Here is a 16,146-nt window from a genome sequence, read left to right as displayed (position 1 = left end):
TGGCCTGTCCCTGCGCTCCACCACCAAGGTACACAGAGTGGCCTCTGCTGACCGGCCATGACACCGCAAAGTCCTGGTGGTCAGGGCTCCTGTGTCTGGCTGCAAAGTCAATGTCTTGAGTGATTTACCCATGAGACATATCAGTCATGCACACTTCAGTAAGATTTAGTTGGCAGAGGGGATGGGTGAGGGTCTGTCAGAAGGGGTCAAGCGGGCTGCCTTCTCAGGCCCAGGCTGGCAACGCCCTCCAGCGGGCCGAGGACTCCAGGGGACAGCCTCAGGGGTCTCCAGGCTGCCCTCTGTCGTCCTCCACTCTGTGGCCGGGGCGTCCTCCTTTGTTGGTTTTGGGTGTCTGTGGGGAGGGGTGGTAGCTGGTGACCCTCAGGCCCGCGCTCCGCCCGCCTGTCCACGCAGCACTCCCCCTTCGCTCCGTCTCCTTCTTGGCCCTGCCCTGAGCTCCACCTGCCAATCCTCGCAGGTTCGCACCCTGTGGGGAGGCTGGGGGTGGGGGACGGTGTGAGCCGGTCTTGCTGGCACAGTGTCGTTTTACTGGCTTCCGAAGGTGTATCTTGTGACTCCTATTAGTTCTAGTGGTTTGTGGATTCAGTTACATTTTCCGTGAGGACGGTCCCGTGCCCAGTAGCGGTGACAGCGTTCTCTTCCCTCTGTTCCCCGCACTGCTCCCCTCCTGTGTCCTGGGACTTTCAGGATGATGTTAAACTGTGGTGTCAGGGGACATCCTTGACTGACGTCTGATCTTGAGGAGATTGTGTTTTAGATTTCTCTAACGCTGATATTTCCTGTCTTTTTTTAAAGTCAAGTTAAGGATGTTCTCTGGTATTTGCAGCCTTCCGAGAGTTTTTAGGACTTGTAGGTGGGTGTTGAACTGCGTGCAGGTCCTCCTCTGAGCCTGTTGAGATAATTCGTGTGGGTTTTTCGTGTGTGTTTAGTCCTTTTAGGGCCCTCGGTGAGCCACAGCGATGGGCTGGTCTGGCGCCCAGCCGCTCCCGCCCGGTGGGCAGACTCCGCTGGACCGTGTGCAAGGATTGTTTTTAAGCACATTTTGTCAGATGTCATTGATCATTAGGGCGCTGTTACTTATGTTCCTCTAAGAGAGGAAACCTGCCTGTGAAGGGTGGCATGGAGCTCGTCCTGTGTCAGCCCCACCGTCCATTCACCCAGGAGCTCTCTGGACTCTGTCGTCCTGGGGTTTGTCTCGCTGCCTCCACGCGCACATGACGAGGACGACGAGAGCAAGACAGCGAGTTCGGGTGGCCCTGAGACGCCCTCATGCTCAGCCAGGACTTCTCTGAATCCCTCAGACTCAGAGTCATCGACGTCCTTGTTTTCCGCATGGAATTGTCCCCTGTGCCACCAGGATGGTGCACAACGTTGCACTTCTGGGAAGATACGCCACCATTGCACGGGCGTTCCCTTCCAGCTGCTGACGGCTGGCTGTCTGGAAGTTTGATGCTGGGGCTGCCTTGATCTTTCCAGAGTTCGTCAGGGGAGGGCGACCGGTGACTGGACTCTCCTCCTTCCTCACACGGCCCCTCGGTGTTTGGTTGACAGACCGCCCAGGCTGTCCCTGGGGAATGTGCGGGCTGTGCTGCCGAGCGCCTGGGACGGGGAGCCGCCCTGTTGGGGGTGCAGACTGTCCTGTGTCTGTCCCACCCCAGCCGGGGCACTGAGCTCAGTCCTTCAGGGACCAGCTGCAGGGGCACAGACCCCGAGGGGTGAAGGGGTGCGACCCCCAACAACACTGCCCCTGCCTCAGACGCCTGCCACGAGTTAGGGGGACCCAGGCTGCTGCACTTCTGACCAACTGCTGCAAACCCAGGGGTCCCCACGGCCCCCCAGTCGGTAACTCGCTAGACTGACCCACAGAGCCCAGGAGGCGCTGGCCCTGTGATGGCAGGTTCCTGATGAAGGGTACAGACCGGGATCAGCCAGGCGAGGGGCCATGTGGGCAAGGCCAGGGCGTCCACGCTGTGTCCCTGTGCACTCAGGGACGTTTCCCTCCGGGCACATCCTTGTGTTCATCCGAGCCCCAGTGTCTAGCTCTCCGTGGGTTTTATTTTGTGGGCATGATGGATGGGATTGTTGGCCGCGAGGTGGAACTCAGTCCCCAGCCCCCTCCCTTTGTGGTGCAGCAGAGCCCCAGCCCTCCGACCCGTGGGCGGTCTGCCAGGTGGCCTGCTCCGCCCCAGCCGCCTTGTTAGCATAAACTGAGGTGTGGCCCCCAGGGGGTTCTGGGGGTTTAGAAGCTCCGTGAGGGGGACGGGCCAGGACTGAGAGCAGAGGACTCCTTCACGGTCCCCCACGGCTGCAGCTCGGGGTTCAGCCGCTTCCCCTTTGCTCAGGATTCCCCGTCTCTGTTCAGTCAGATGAGCTGATGGCTGCGTTTTCCTGTTCTTTGGTTTTGGACAGGTTTATATGGCCTCATGAGTGAGCCCTGAAAGCCGGGTTCCGTGCCATCGTGTTCCTGGGGGCGCGATCCAGGGCCAGCGGGGAGGCCGGAGGGGCCTGGGGAGGTGCATTGAGCCGGGAGGTGGTCCAGGGACCTCCGGGGGGGCCCCGCCCTGCAGGTCGCTGCACGAGGCCCAGAGTCACGTCTGTGGGGCGAGAGGGAACCATGTGCGCAGCCTCGTGCCCAGGCCCCGTGCCGGGAGGGGGTGGGAGGTGGGAGGTGCCAGGTCCCCCCAGCTACACCATCAGGCTGTGTCCCCGAAGCTGGTCATGGTGGGGAGGCGGCAGGAAGGGGGTGCTGAGCGGCCTGAGGGGCTCGACCAGAGCCCGCGGCACCCCTTGTCTTTTCTGGAGAGGGGATTTCTGAGGGGCCTGGCCCTCGTCTCTGCGTGGAGAGCCGACAGTCGGGGTGATCCCTTAGCTGGCATTCAAGGCCTGTCATAGGTGAGGGTTTGTGTCCCCCAGATTCAGATGTTGAGGCCCTACCCCCATGTGACGGTGTTAGGAGGGGGACTTTGGGGGTGATTACCGTTAGGTGAGGTCATGAGGGTGGGGCCCCGTGATGGGGTTGGTGCCCCTATCAGAAGAGGAAGCCAGGGATCTGCCTGCACCTTGACCTTGTTCTTCCAGCCCCCAGGCCTGTGAGATGTGGATGTCTGTTTGAGCCCTGGTCCGGGGATTCCTCATGGCGCCTGCGCTCAGACAAGACCCTTCTGGTCCCTGACGCCCTCTCCGTCCTCCTCTCCCCAGACCCCCCCAACACCGTGGATCAGCCTCCGGGTCCCTCTCCGCCACACATGGGACAGGCTGTGTGATTCGTGCCTCTGCTGGTGCTTCTGCTGTCCCTCTGCCTGGGGAAGCTGGTCACACCTGGGCCACAGCCCTGGCCCTGGCCTCCCTCCTTCGCAGGCGCCTGTGCAGAGCGGGCTCTGAGCTGAGGCCCGAGGCCTCTTGCAGTTTGCTCATCCGCTTGCTACTTCAAGCCTCACGTGCAAAGCAGGAAGATGCTAGAACCTCTGCCCAGGCTGAGAGGGGAGGGAATGTGAAAAGTCCCAGAAGGGCTCGGAAGATGCCTGACCAGGAAGGTGCTGCTGCCCTCTGGAGTGGAGCTGGGGTCATGACGGAGCCACTCTGCATCCCAGTCACCCTGAAGGCCTCATGGGGGATGGCGGGAAGTGCGCGTGGAGGCAGAGGCCTGTGGAGCAACTGGCTCCCTCAGCTGGACGCGTGCTGTCTTGGGCTGCCTGCACGTCTCCCCTGCTGTGCAATGGGCCTGGCACACAGTGGGCATCTGGAATGGCTGGGTGAGTGAACGGATGGAGGGACGGACGGAGGGATGGGCGATGGAGGATGGAGGGATGGAAGGACAGAGGCATAGAGGGATGGAGGGCTGGGGGTGGAGGGTGGAGGGCTGGGGGTGGAGGGTGGAGGGCTGGGGGTGGAGGGTGGAGGGCTGGGGGATGGAGGGTGGAGGGCTGGGGGTGGAGGGTGGAGGGCTGGGGGTGGAGGGTGGAGGGCTGGGGGATGGAGGGTGGAGGGCTGGGGGTGGAGGGCTGGGGGTGGAGGGTGGAGGGCTGGGGGATGGAGGGTGGAGGGCTGGGGGTGGAGGGTGGAGGGCTGGGGGATGGAGGATGGAGGGGTGGGAGGTGGAGGGTGGAGGGGTGGGAGGTGGAGGGTGGAGGGGTGGGGAATGGAGGGTGGAGGGGTGGGGGTGGAGGGTGCGGGGAGGTGGGTGGAGGGATTCAGGGATGGATGGAGGATGAAGGCATGGAAGGACAGAGGCATAGAAGGATGGAGGGAGGTGGGGTGGAGAGTGGAGTTAGGAGGGGTGCTGGGCGGTGGGGTGGAGGGGTGGAGGGGTGGAGAGGTGGCGCTCCAATGGTCCTTCGGGGTTCCCGCCTCACCAGACAGGCTCTCTGCCCCCACCTCCTCCTTTCCTGGGAGCCTGTCCCCTGTGAGCCGCCTCCTGTGCTGTTCACTCTGAGACCAAGGGGAGGGCACTCTGGGGTCAGGGTCAGGGGTCATAATGGGGCTGGCTCAGGTCATTATTTAGACTACATTCCAGACGAGAGTGGTCCCGGGTTGCTGGGTGAGGAGACGGAATCTTCTGGGTCACTGGGTGGGCCCAGCAGAGCGCTGCCCCACCCGGGCGGGCCCCAGGCAGCAGGGCCGGCCAGTCTGGGTCCACGCCGTGGGTCCCCCCCAGCCCCTGCCCCCTCCCTTCTAGGGCTTTGCTGAGAATTGGGGCCCAGCCTGCTTAATTATTCAATGATTTAAATGAACTAGCAAAAGGCTTTTTATTGATTTGCATACAAAAGTTGCGAAGCCCAATCTGTCCTGAGCACGGGCACATTAGTGGCCATAAAAGCTGGAGCGGCAACAGTCCGAGAGCGCAAGGCTGGGAGCGGAGGTCAGCGGAGACGGATGGCCACGCTGCGCTGCCTGCCACGGCGGCCGCGGGAGCGGGTGTGCGCGTAAAACCTGCGCTTTCCCGAACTCCATCACTGTGGCTCCTCTGGCGGGTGTCTTAAAAGTGCTCTTGTGTATATAATATTAATTTGGCCATAAAATAAAAAGCAGTAGCTCAGAGAGGAGCCATGTGAACCGTTAAATTCAAAGTGCCATGGGACGCATTGGCGGGCCTGGCGGTGGGTGAGAAAGAGGCACCGGGGCGGCCCCCCCCAAGCAAGGGTTGAACATCACACGTGTCCTCAGTTCTCCCACCCGTGCATCCTGACCACGGGCTCTGGTCCCGGCGAGCTGACTTGGACCTGGCTCAGGAGGCCGTGCACCCCAGAAAGTGGCAGCTGTGAGTTGGGTGGGGAAGGACCCCCAAAGAGAGCTCCTGCTGTGTGTGGTGGGGCAACCTCAGGAGGGGGGCTGGGGGCGTGCCATGTGGGAGGGAGGCTCCATGTGGCTGCCGTGGGAGCGCAGCTGGAGGTCCCTAGTGGGGGTCTCTGGGAACCCACAGACATGCCCCACGAGAGAAGTGCCAGGAGTTACCATCCGCTCCAAGGGGCCCCAATGTCACACCGCTCCCAGCATTTCCCTGCAGCGGGGGAGGTGAGTGAGCAAGAGAAGCCACCGGCCAGGCCTCCTGTCTTGGTCGGGGTGGGCAGAGTTATGCTGCAGTGACAGGCATCCCTGTGTCATGGTGGCTTAACCCCACACAGGGCTGTTTCCTGCTGTGGTGCTGGGCGTCCCCTATGTGGGGACCCAGTGGCTCATGCCAGCAGGGGCTCCCCAACCCTGGCAGGCACCACCTAGAACCCACCACCTCCTCCCTCAGTGCCCCAGGGGGAGAAGCCCTGAAGCATCAGGCTGCCTCTGTCATGCTGCCCCTGCTGCTTCTACCCAGCTGATCTCGTGCAAGAATCCTGGGGTGCTGTAGACCTGTGTGCGTCGCTTTCCTCCCTGCCACCGGCTCTGGGACTGCGAGCTGCCCCTGGGGGGCCTGATCATGGCGTAGGCCGTGTGCCCACCCTACTCCCCTGCCATAGGGTGCTGGGCGGCCGAGCACCACTGGGGCCAGGCGGCTGGGATGATGCTGTGGACTGAATCATGTCCCTCCACTTCGTATGCTGAAGCCCAAGCTGCCGCTGTATTTGGAGACAGGAAGTAATTAGGGTTAAAGGAGGTCCCCTCACAGCAGGGTGCTGGTCAGCTGCTCTGAGAACGGGGCAGGCCCCAGTCCTGGCCCAGGTCTTGAGGATTGTGTGGGGTGAGACATGGGGAGGAGATGAAGGGAGGGTCCCCACGCACCCGCAGGGCCCAGCCACGAGCCTCAGTGCGGCCCTGTGTGGACTTAGCCCCGGTCCTCACTGGCCCGGCTCAGAGGTGGCCCTGCTCCTTCGTCCCCACCTCCTGGCCTGTTGTGGAGACCTCAGACCAGGGGCGGCCGGGGGTTTTGGGTCTTGGCCAGTCAGGCGGACATCCCGGTCTGCTGCCCTCTGCTACCCGCAGAGCCTGATAGGGACAATACACAACAGTGACCTTTCACCTGGCGGACAGATGGATGCTCTCTGTTACAGGTGCTTAATCAGCACCAGTTTCCCAGCATCTCTGACCAGAGAGGGAAGACGGATGGGGCTGAATTTGTTAAGAACCAGGCAGAAGGCTTCAGCGGCCGGCGAGTGACCGCAGGGCCACGACCAGCCACGCTGATGGTGAAGCCCAGGCTGGAGCTCTGGGGAAGGCTGTGTCCCCTGCCCAAGCAGGAGGCCACGTGCAGGAATAAGGGGTGACGGATCCTCGGCTCACTTCTTCCACTGGGTTGTGTCTTTTTTCTTTTTACATCGCTTTTTAGAGGAGTTCTTGCTATATCCTGGATTCTAGTTCTTTACTGGTCGCACGTGTGGCAAAGGGTTTCTGCAACACTCCGTGTTTGCTTTTCACTCTGTGGTTTGCGCTGGGCACTCAGACGTTTCACATTTGGGCTGGACAGACCTGTCAATCTGCTCTTTACTGATTGTCAATTTTGTGCCTTGTTTAAGAAATTGTTTGCTTCACCAGCATCATAAGCATATTCTCCCCATATTTTCTTCCGCAGGTTTTATGGTTTTGCTTTTCAAATTTCGGTCTTTAATCTGTGTGGGGTTTAACGTGCATGTGGAGTAAGATAGACCCCGAATCGCATCCTCTCCGTGTGGACCCCGCTGTTCCCGGTGCCATCAGCAAGCCAGCCTTTGTACCCCCACTGTGGGACATGCAGGTACCTGTTTAAATTTAAATTAATTAAGACTCAATAAAATTTAACATTCAGTTTCTCAGACCAGTTGGACTGGTCATGTTTCAGATGCTCCATAGTCACATGTAACAGATAAACCATTATAGAAATGAATAAGGAGAGGAAAGATGTAAAAACACAATTAAGCAGTTTAATCATGTGGGTGACTGCGTTCACCCACATGCCTGTGGGACTTTTACAAAAATTGGCCACGGCTCAAAAACACCAAAAAGTGGGAGCTACTGGCCACATTCCCTGCCGAGAAGCTGCCGAGGCCTGAGCGATAACTCGCATCGACGCGCGTGGGCGCGGAGAAGACAGCGCCTACCCAGACACCGCCCGTTTCATGTGTCTGCAAAAATCCGGCTTTTGGTTTGTTGCTTGTCTTCCGTTCTTTGTTCTCTGTTCTGTTGTGTTCTCTCACGCCGTTGTGGTTTCCTTTCTTGAGATTTCTTCGGTTTATTTTATTATTTTTTTTCTGCTTCTCAAGTTAGATTCTTAACTCATGAATTTGAATTACTTATTCTATTTTAAGATTTGCAGTGGAAGTTCATGCATTCTCCTTTAAGTGTTGCTTTAGCTGGACCTCAGTAGATTATGCTGCTCAGCCGTGCTTTTTGTTTCTTCCCTAATCTTATTAGTTTTTATGATTTTCAGTTACTGAGTTATATTAACGTCTCCTAGTCTGTTGTCAAATTTTCATTGTATTGTACATTTTCGACATATATATTTGAGGCTATGTTCACCATTCTATAGTAATTTTTAAAATCGCTACTATTGCTTTTTTCCTTGAAATCTATTTTGTCTGATATTTCTATAGTTTTATAAACTTTAAGAAAATAAAGGGGTGTTTGCTAAATTTATTTTTTTCTTCCTTCTTCAAATGGAAACATCCTGTGTTCTTGTATTTTATGAGCATCTCTAGTGAGAGTGTATGGCTGGATTTGATTTAGTCAAATATCCATTTTAACTTGCAAATTCAGTTCATTTATATTTGTTGACATATTTGGATTTATTTCTACAATTTTATTTCGTGATTTCTATCCCTATGTTTATTCTTTGCTTCCTTCCCCCTCTTTTTCTGCTTTCTATTGGGCTAAGTTTTCTTTATTGTTTTTTATTCCCTGACATGATGTGGATGTTTCAGATTCTATTCTTTTGGTAATTACTCTTGAGATTTTTAAAACATCTATACTTGGTTTAACAAGGTCTAAATTCAATCAAAATCTCTATGATCCTCTAGAACCTTAAAAGGACCTCAGAATGTTTTAACTCCTATCACTTTATTCTGTTTTACATGTTATTCTGAACTACTTTGGTTTCATCTTATTTTTATATCACAAAATTCATCTTATTATTATTTAATAATAATTAACTTTATTTGGATTTACTTATGTATTTTATTTTTTCCCCACTATTATTTCTTGAATCTCACTCTTCCTCTGATTTCCTTTTTTTTCTCTCTGAAGAATATCCTTTAGCAGCTCTTTCAGCGAGGGAATGTGAAAGTTAAATTTTCAGTTTTTGTTTGTTGAAAGGTTTTTCTGTCTCCTTCCCCTTCCCGCCTGGTGGTTTAGCTGGGTATAGAATCTTAAGAATCTTCTCCCAGCCCTGTGAAGACGTGGCCCCGTCTCTTCTGCTCCTGTGGTTGCTGTTGAGAAGCCCTCCTGCGTGTGACAACATTGCAGGTCATGTGCCCTCAAAACTCACCCTGCAGCCCCAGTCGCCAGGATCTCCAACTACAGTAGCTTTTAAAGAGGTGGCTAGGCTGAAACGAGCCCATTAAGGTGGGGCTAACCCCATAGGACTGATGTCCTTGTAAGAAGAGGAGGAGGCACCAGGGATGTGCGAGCACGCAGAGGCAGGCCGTGAGGACACAGCGAGGAGGCAGCTGCAAGCCGAGGGGAGAGGCCTCAGGGGAAGCCAGCCCTGCCGGCCCCTTGATCTTGGGCTTCCAGCCTCCAGAACGGGGAGAAATAAGTTCCTGTTGTTTGAGGCCCCGGCTGCGGTGTTTTGTTACAGCTGCCCAAGTGACTGAGACAGCTGCTTTTCCCTCTGTTTTCCCCGAATTTGTTTTCTTTGTGATGATGCTCTGCAGTTACATTGTGCTGTAACTGATTTTTTAATTCTGCCTAGAACTTATTATGAGCCGTGAATCTGAGATTCCGTCTCTTACATTGGAAACTCCCCAGCAGAGAGGAGTGCAGAGAGGAGTCTGTGGACCAGAGACCACCGTCCTCAAAAGGCCTGTCTGCGCGGCTGACCGATGGCCGAACTGACCAATGGGGACTTGGGTTCGGGGGGGTTCCCATCACTTCTGGAACTGCAGGGAGCAGCTCACTGTGTCTAAACCATGCAGATCGTGTGGTTTATACTGAACTCTGCCCTCCTCCTGGGGGCCTGGCGTTTGGTAGTTGCTGGACAGCGGCTGCCGGCGGGACCCTGGCCTCTCGTGAACTTCCTGCTCGGCAGCGTTTCACAGGTGCTGTCACAGGTCGTTGCCGGGGGATTGAGCGCATCCTGAGACCCCACTGGGAGAGGCCTCTCGGGGGCGTGGGTCCGCTTTCCTCAGACGTGCCCCATGCCCCTTTTCCCTTTGCTGACCTTGCTTTGTGTCCCTCACCGTGGGGTGTCATAACCACGAGTCCCAGCAGGTCCCTGCAGCTGGGGGTGGCCTTGCGACCCCGGCGCAGGCCCAGAGACGTTGCCTCTGCTCCACTCTCGCCTCCTGGAGCCAAGCTGGAGTGTGTCAGACCTTCTCATGCTTGCCCTCTTGACTCTCGTGCGTGTTTTCCATCTTTTCATTTCTCTGTATTACCTAGAAACTTCTTCAGCTCTGCAGCAGAGAATAATTTTCTCTTCAGCGGTGTCTCAACTTCCAGTGAATCTGTCCATTGATTTAAAAAATTGTAATGACTGTAGTTTTCTTGGTAATATTTTTATAATTTATACATTTATTTATCCACCCAATTATTTATTTATATCAGTAGAGTCATAGTTTATAAGCATATATTTATAACAGTATAAATATCAAACGGGCGGTGAAAACGCTGTGGATAGCAGCGGCGCACGTCTGATACGGCGCCCGGAGCGGGGACGGTGGCGCAGAAGGAGGGGGCAGGCTCCCTCTGCTGCACACAGGGCGCTGGGAGCCAGAATCGACTCGACGGCACGAGCAACAATAAATATCACGTATTTATATCAGTATCAACTCATGAATTCTTATTTTATCCATTTTAACCCAATACTATCATCATTTATTTTTTTCTCAAACTTTCCAGCTTATGCCATCGGTGCCTCTTTTGGGTTATTCTCGTGTCCTTTCGATGTGCCTCTGTTGTTCTTTTGACCACTGCTGTATTGCAGGATTGCTTTCTTCTTTCCCCGCTCAGCCATTTCTCCCAGAAGCCCCGGTTCCTTTTATTGATTTCAGTTTATTTATGTATAATTGAGTGTGTGACACGTTAACATCGTGCTGAAAGTCGGGGCTGCGTATGCAGATGCTCACTCAGGGACTGCCTCGCCCGTGCCCCGTCCCCACCCCCACTGCACCCCGTTCCCACCACGCCCCGTGGGTGCATCGCCCCACAAGTCCCTGCTTATTCTTCCTGTGCATGTGAGCACACCCATGTATAACTTCTTATTTCCATTTCCTTTGACGCAAAAGGTGGCATTCTGTAGGCACTCTTGTACTCTTCGCTTTTACAACTCACAAGGATTCCCCTGAAAATCACGCCACAGCCCTGCGTTCACAGGGGTCTCTGTCATTCTTTTCTTTTCTGTTTTTTTTTTTTTTTTTTTGGTGAGGAAGACTGGCCCTGAGCTGACATCCATTGCCAATCTTCCTGTTTTTGCTTGAGGAAGATTGTTGCTCAGTTAACATCTGTGCCCATCTGCCTCTATTTTGTATGTAGGATGCTGCCGCAGCATGGCTTGATGAGCAATGCGTAGGTCCACATCTGGGATCTGAACCCTCGAACCCTGGGCTGCCAAAGCAGAGTAAGTGAACCTGAGCACTACGCAACCAGGCCGGCACCTGTCGTTCTTTCTAAAGCCGTTCCGAGTGCCACTGTGTGAGTCATGGCTCATTCAGCTGCTCTCCTACAGCCTGTGTGTACATGTTTAGGTTGCCTCCGATGTTTTGCAATTATGAACAATGCTGCAGTGAAGGTATTTCAGGGTGGGTCCCTAGAAGTGGGATGGCTGAGTCAAAAGGTAAGTGCGTGTACAGTTCTGTGAAATCCTGCCAAATTCCTCTTCAAAGGGTTTCTTCCAATTTGCATTCCCACCAGCAACGTGCAAACAGGCCTCTTTCCCCACAGCCTCACCGACAAGAGCGAGTTGCTTGCTTTCTATTTTTTAAAGAAGCCAGGTCCAGGATGAACCTTCTTTTTTTTTTTTGGTGAGGAAGATTGGCTCTGAGCTAACATCTGTTGCCAATCTTCATTTTTCTTTCTTTCTCTCCCCAAAGCCCCAGGACATAGTTGTATATCCTAGTTGTAGGTCATTCTAGTCCCTCTCTGTGGGATGCCACCACAGCATGGCTTGATATGCGGTGTGTAGGTCCACACCCAGGATCTGAACTGGTGAACCCTGGGCCGCCAAAGTGGAGCACATGAACTTAACCACTCGGCCACAGGGCTAGCCCCTGAGTTGTCATGATTTTTAATCTCATCAGTGTGAAATGGTAACTCAGTGTAGTTTTTTTCCATTGTGGTAAAATATATGTAACTTAAATTTACCATCCTAGTCCTTTCTTTCTTTCTTTTTTTTTTTTGCTGAGGAAGATGAGCCCTAAGCTAACATCTGTGCCAATCTTCCTCTATTTTGTATGTTGGTTACCATCACAGCATGGCTGACGAGTGAGTTGTGTAGGTCTGCACCTGGGATCCAAATCCACGAATCTGGGCCACCAAAGTGGAGCACACCAAACTTAACCACTATGCCATGGGGCTGGCCCCGATCCTAGCCATTTTGAAGTGTCCAATTCAGTGGCAGTAGGTATATTCACTTTGCTGTGTAACCGTCACCACCGTCCATCTCCAGAACTTTTCCATCTTCCCAAAGTGAATCTCTGTCCCCATTAAACACTAGCACCCCCTCCCCCCAGCCCCTGGTGCCCCCCATTCTGCTTCCTATCTCTATGAAGCTGACTCCCCCGGGTCCCTCCCGTGAGTGGATCATGCAGGATTTGTCCCTTTGTGACTGGCCTGTGTCACTGAGTGGGATGTCCTCCAGGTTCGTCCATGCGGTAGCACGTGTCAGGACTTCCTTCCTTTCTGAGGCTGAATATCTCAGTGTCCTTTTAATTTGCATTCTTTAGTTATGTGTGAGGTTGAACCTCGTTTCGTACGTTTAAAGGCCATTTTGACATCTTTTTGGGAACTGTCTGTTCTTGTCTTTTCTCCATTTTTCTAATGGGTTCCTGTTCTTCCTCCTTCAATATTTAAGAGCTTTTTATATATTGGGAATGTTGACCCTTTGTCCGTGATGTGTGTTGTACATGTTTTATTTCCAGTTTGTCAGTCATCTTTTTGACTTTGTTTGCAGAGTTTTCTTGCCATGCAAAATTTTAATTTTTATTTAGTCAAATTTATCAAACTTTTCTCTCATTGCCTCTGGATCTCGAGTCGTAGTTAGAAATCCTTTCCCTGTGTCAGGGTCAGAGGGAATCCCCCTTATTTCCTCTGGCGCTGGTACCATATGACCTTTACGTTTAGGTCTCAGAGCCGTTTGGACTGTGACCTCGTCTGTGGCGTGAGGCGTGGATCTGGTATCCTTCTCCAAATGGCTACTTGTTTGTCTCGGCACCATTTGTAAAAGAGTTTACCTTTTTTTTTTTAAAGATTTTATTTTTGCCTTTTTCTCCCCAAAGCCCCCTGGTACATAGTTGTGTATTCTTCGTTGTGGGTCCTTCTAGTTGTGGCATGTGGGACGCTGCCTCAGCGTGGTTTGATGAGCAGTGCCATGTCCGCGCCCAGGATTCGAACCAACGAAACACTGGGCCGCCTGCAGCGGAGCGCGCGAACTTAACCGCTTGGCCACGGGGCCAGCCCCTGTAAAAGAGTTTACCTTTTAAAAGAAATTGCCCAACTCCCAGGGTGGCTGTACGAGTTCACCTTGCCACCAGCCATGTGCGGACGAGTGGTCCAGTTTCTCTGCATCATTGTCAGCATTTGGTGTCATCAAATTTTTAATTTTAGCCATTTTGGTAGGTGTGCAGTGATAAGCTATCGAGTTTTTAATTTACATTTTCCTAATTACTAATTATATTGGACATCTTTTCATGTGCTTATTTGTATATCTTTTTTGGTGAAATGTCTATTTATGTCTTTTGTCCATTTTATAATCGGACTATTATTATCATTTTTTTACTGTTTAGTTTTGAGAGTTCTTTATATATTCTAGATACAAGTGCTTAGTCAAATATATGGTTTGCCAATGTTTTTTCTTCCAATCTGTAATTTGTCTTATCCTCTTAACAGGATCTTTTATAGAGAAAATGTTTTAACTTTTGATGAGGTCCAATTTATTAATTTTGAAGGCAGTTTCTTTCAAAACTAAGATTGCACTCCATCTGTGACCCAGCAGTTGCAGTCTGGCATTTATCTCAGAGAAATGAAAACTTAAGGTCACACGAAAACCTGCACACGAATGCGCCTAGCAGCACAGGTAGCATCTCCAGATTGGGAGCAGCCCAAACGTCCTTCAAACCAGCGTGGTTCATCCTCACTGTGCAGCAAACTGTGACGCACATAATAATCGGGAATTTGCAGAGTCAAAGAAGCCAGTCTCGAAGGTTGCCTACTGTACAAGCCCGTTGATGCAACGTTGTTGGAATAATGCAGTTGGAGATTGAGACCAGACTAGTGGTTGTCAGAGGTTAGGGCTCGGGACAGGGGAAGTTGGGGGGCTCTGCAAGAGTGGCATCAGGAAGACCCATGGATGCCCTCTGCAATTTGATTGTGGTGGGGGGCGGGCAGGTGCACGCAACAGGTTAGGTAGTTCATAGAACTGTCACACAAACATGTGCACCAACCATGCCTCATTAAGTGGGCCAGCCTGAATGCCTATGTCGCGGGCTGACGTCATAGTACATAGTTATGTCGGATGCCAGCACTGGGAGAGGTGGGTGAAGGCTGCATGGAACTTCCCTGTACGTTCCTTTGCAAGTTCTCGTGAATCGATAATTATTTCAAAATAGAATGTTAAAAAGCCAGATACAGAAACACGCACACAGAGTCCGTCTCTGCCCCTGGGATTTGAGCTGCTGTATTTATCAGATACGGAAGTTACAAGTGTGCATATGTTTATTTCTGGACTTTCTCTTTTATTCCACAAGTCTGTTCACCTGCTCATGGTCCAGTTCCCACTCTTTTAATTAGAGAGGATTTAGAGTATGTTTCAACGTTTGGTAGAGAGACTCCTGCCTCCTTTTCTTTCCTCGTTTTCCTGGCTCTGTTTGTGTATATTTTTCCCGTATGAAGTTCAGTATTAGCTTGTCTTGTTCCATAAAAACCCTTGTTGGCATTTTATTGGGATTCCATTAAATTTATAAATTCACTGAGAGGAAACTGACATCTTTATGATGAGTCATTTTACCCGCGATCGGGTGATGTCTTTCCGTTAGCTTCCCTTTCAGGAGCATTTTAAAGTTTTCTTCACTCTGTTTTGCACACTGTTTGTCAAGTTTACCCCTAAATATTTACTCTTCTTTGTTGCTGTTGTAATTGGGGTTTTCTGTCTCATTACATCCTCTAACTGGTTAGAGTTTTGTGTCTATGAAGGCCATTGGTTTCTCCATGTTAATTTTATATCCTGCTACCTTATGGAATTATTTTCTGCGTTAGTTTTATCGCTGGTTCCTTAGGAGTGTTCTGGAAATACTAGCACATCATTTGCAAATAGAATTTTATTTCTTTTCTAACTCTTATGCTTCCGTCTGACTTTTCTTATCCAATTGCACCGGCTGACGCCTCCAGTGCAGTACTGAAGAGGAGCGGAGATCCTGTACATCCTTGTCTTGCATCCCGTACGTCCTGACCCGAGAGGAAATGCCTCACTGTTTCCCCACTTAGTGAGATACAGGCTTTGGGACAAGTGCATATACACGTGTCCTCATGTGGTGTCTTCCCTCTATGCGCGTGTTGTGAGACATGTATTTCTTACTCTTGAACCGACCTTGCATTCCTGAGCTCCATCGGTTGTGGACTGTTACTTTCCTGACGTGGTATTGAATTCTGTTTGCTAGCACTTTCTTAGACTTTTGCATCAATATTGATAAGTGATACTGCTCTGTGGTTTTCTTTTTTTATACTGTCTTTATAAGATAAGGTTTCAATGTTGTATTTCTGTCATTAAAAGAGTGTCCATATTTCCTCCTTTTTCAGTGGACTGGAACCATTTATGAGATGTTGGAACTATTTGGTCTTTGAAAATTTGGTAGAACTTTGCTGTGAAACCGTCTGGGGCTGTTGCTTTTCTTGTGGGGAAGTTCTTGATGACTTTCTCAATTTCTTTCCTGGAAATTATTCTGTTTCTGTTTTCCATTGCCAGTTAGGTCAATTTTGGTAGTAGGCGTTTCTCTAGGAATTTCTCTCTTTTATCAAGCGGATTGGTTTCCTACGGCTTCTGTAACAAAGGACCACAAACTGGGTGGCCCTAAAACAGCAGAAACTTGTTGTCACATTTCTGGAGGCTGGAAGTCTGAATAAAGGTGTCAGCAGGACCACACTCCCTCTGACACTTGTAGAGCGTCTTTCCTTGCCTCCTCCTACCTTCTGGTGGTTTTCTGGCAATCCTTGGTGCTCCTTGGCTTATACAGGCACCACTCCTATCTCTCCCTCCATCATGAGGTGGTCTCCCTTCCAGATGTGCATCTGCGTCCTGATTTCCCTCTTCTCGTAGGGACATCAGTCATATTGGCTTAGGCGCCCACCCTACTCCACTGA

Source organism: Equus asinus, chromosome 7 (genome assembly GCF_041296235.1).
Source record: "Equus asinus isolate D_3611 breed Donkey chromosome 7, EquAss-T2T_v2, whole genome shotgun sequence".
Taxonomy (NCBI): Eukaryota; Metazoa; Chordata; class Mammalia; order Perissodactyla; family Equidae; genus Equus; species Equus asinus.
Note: the sequence above shows the minus strand (reverse complement) of the source record.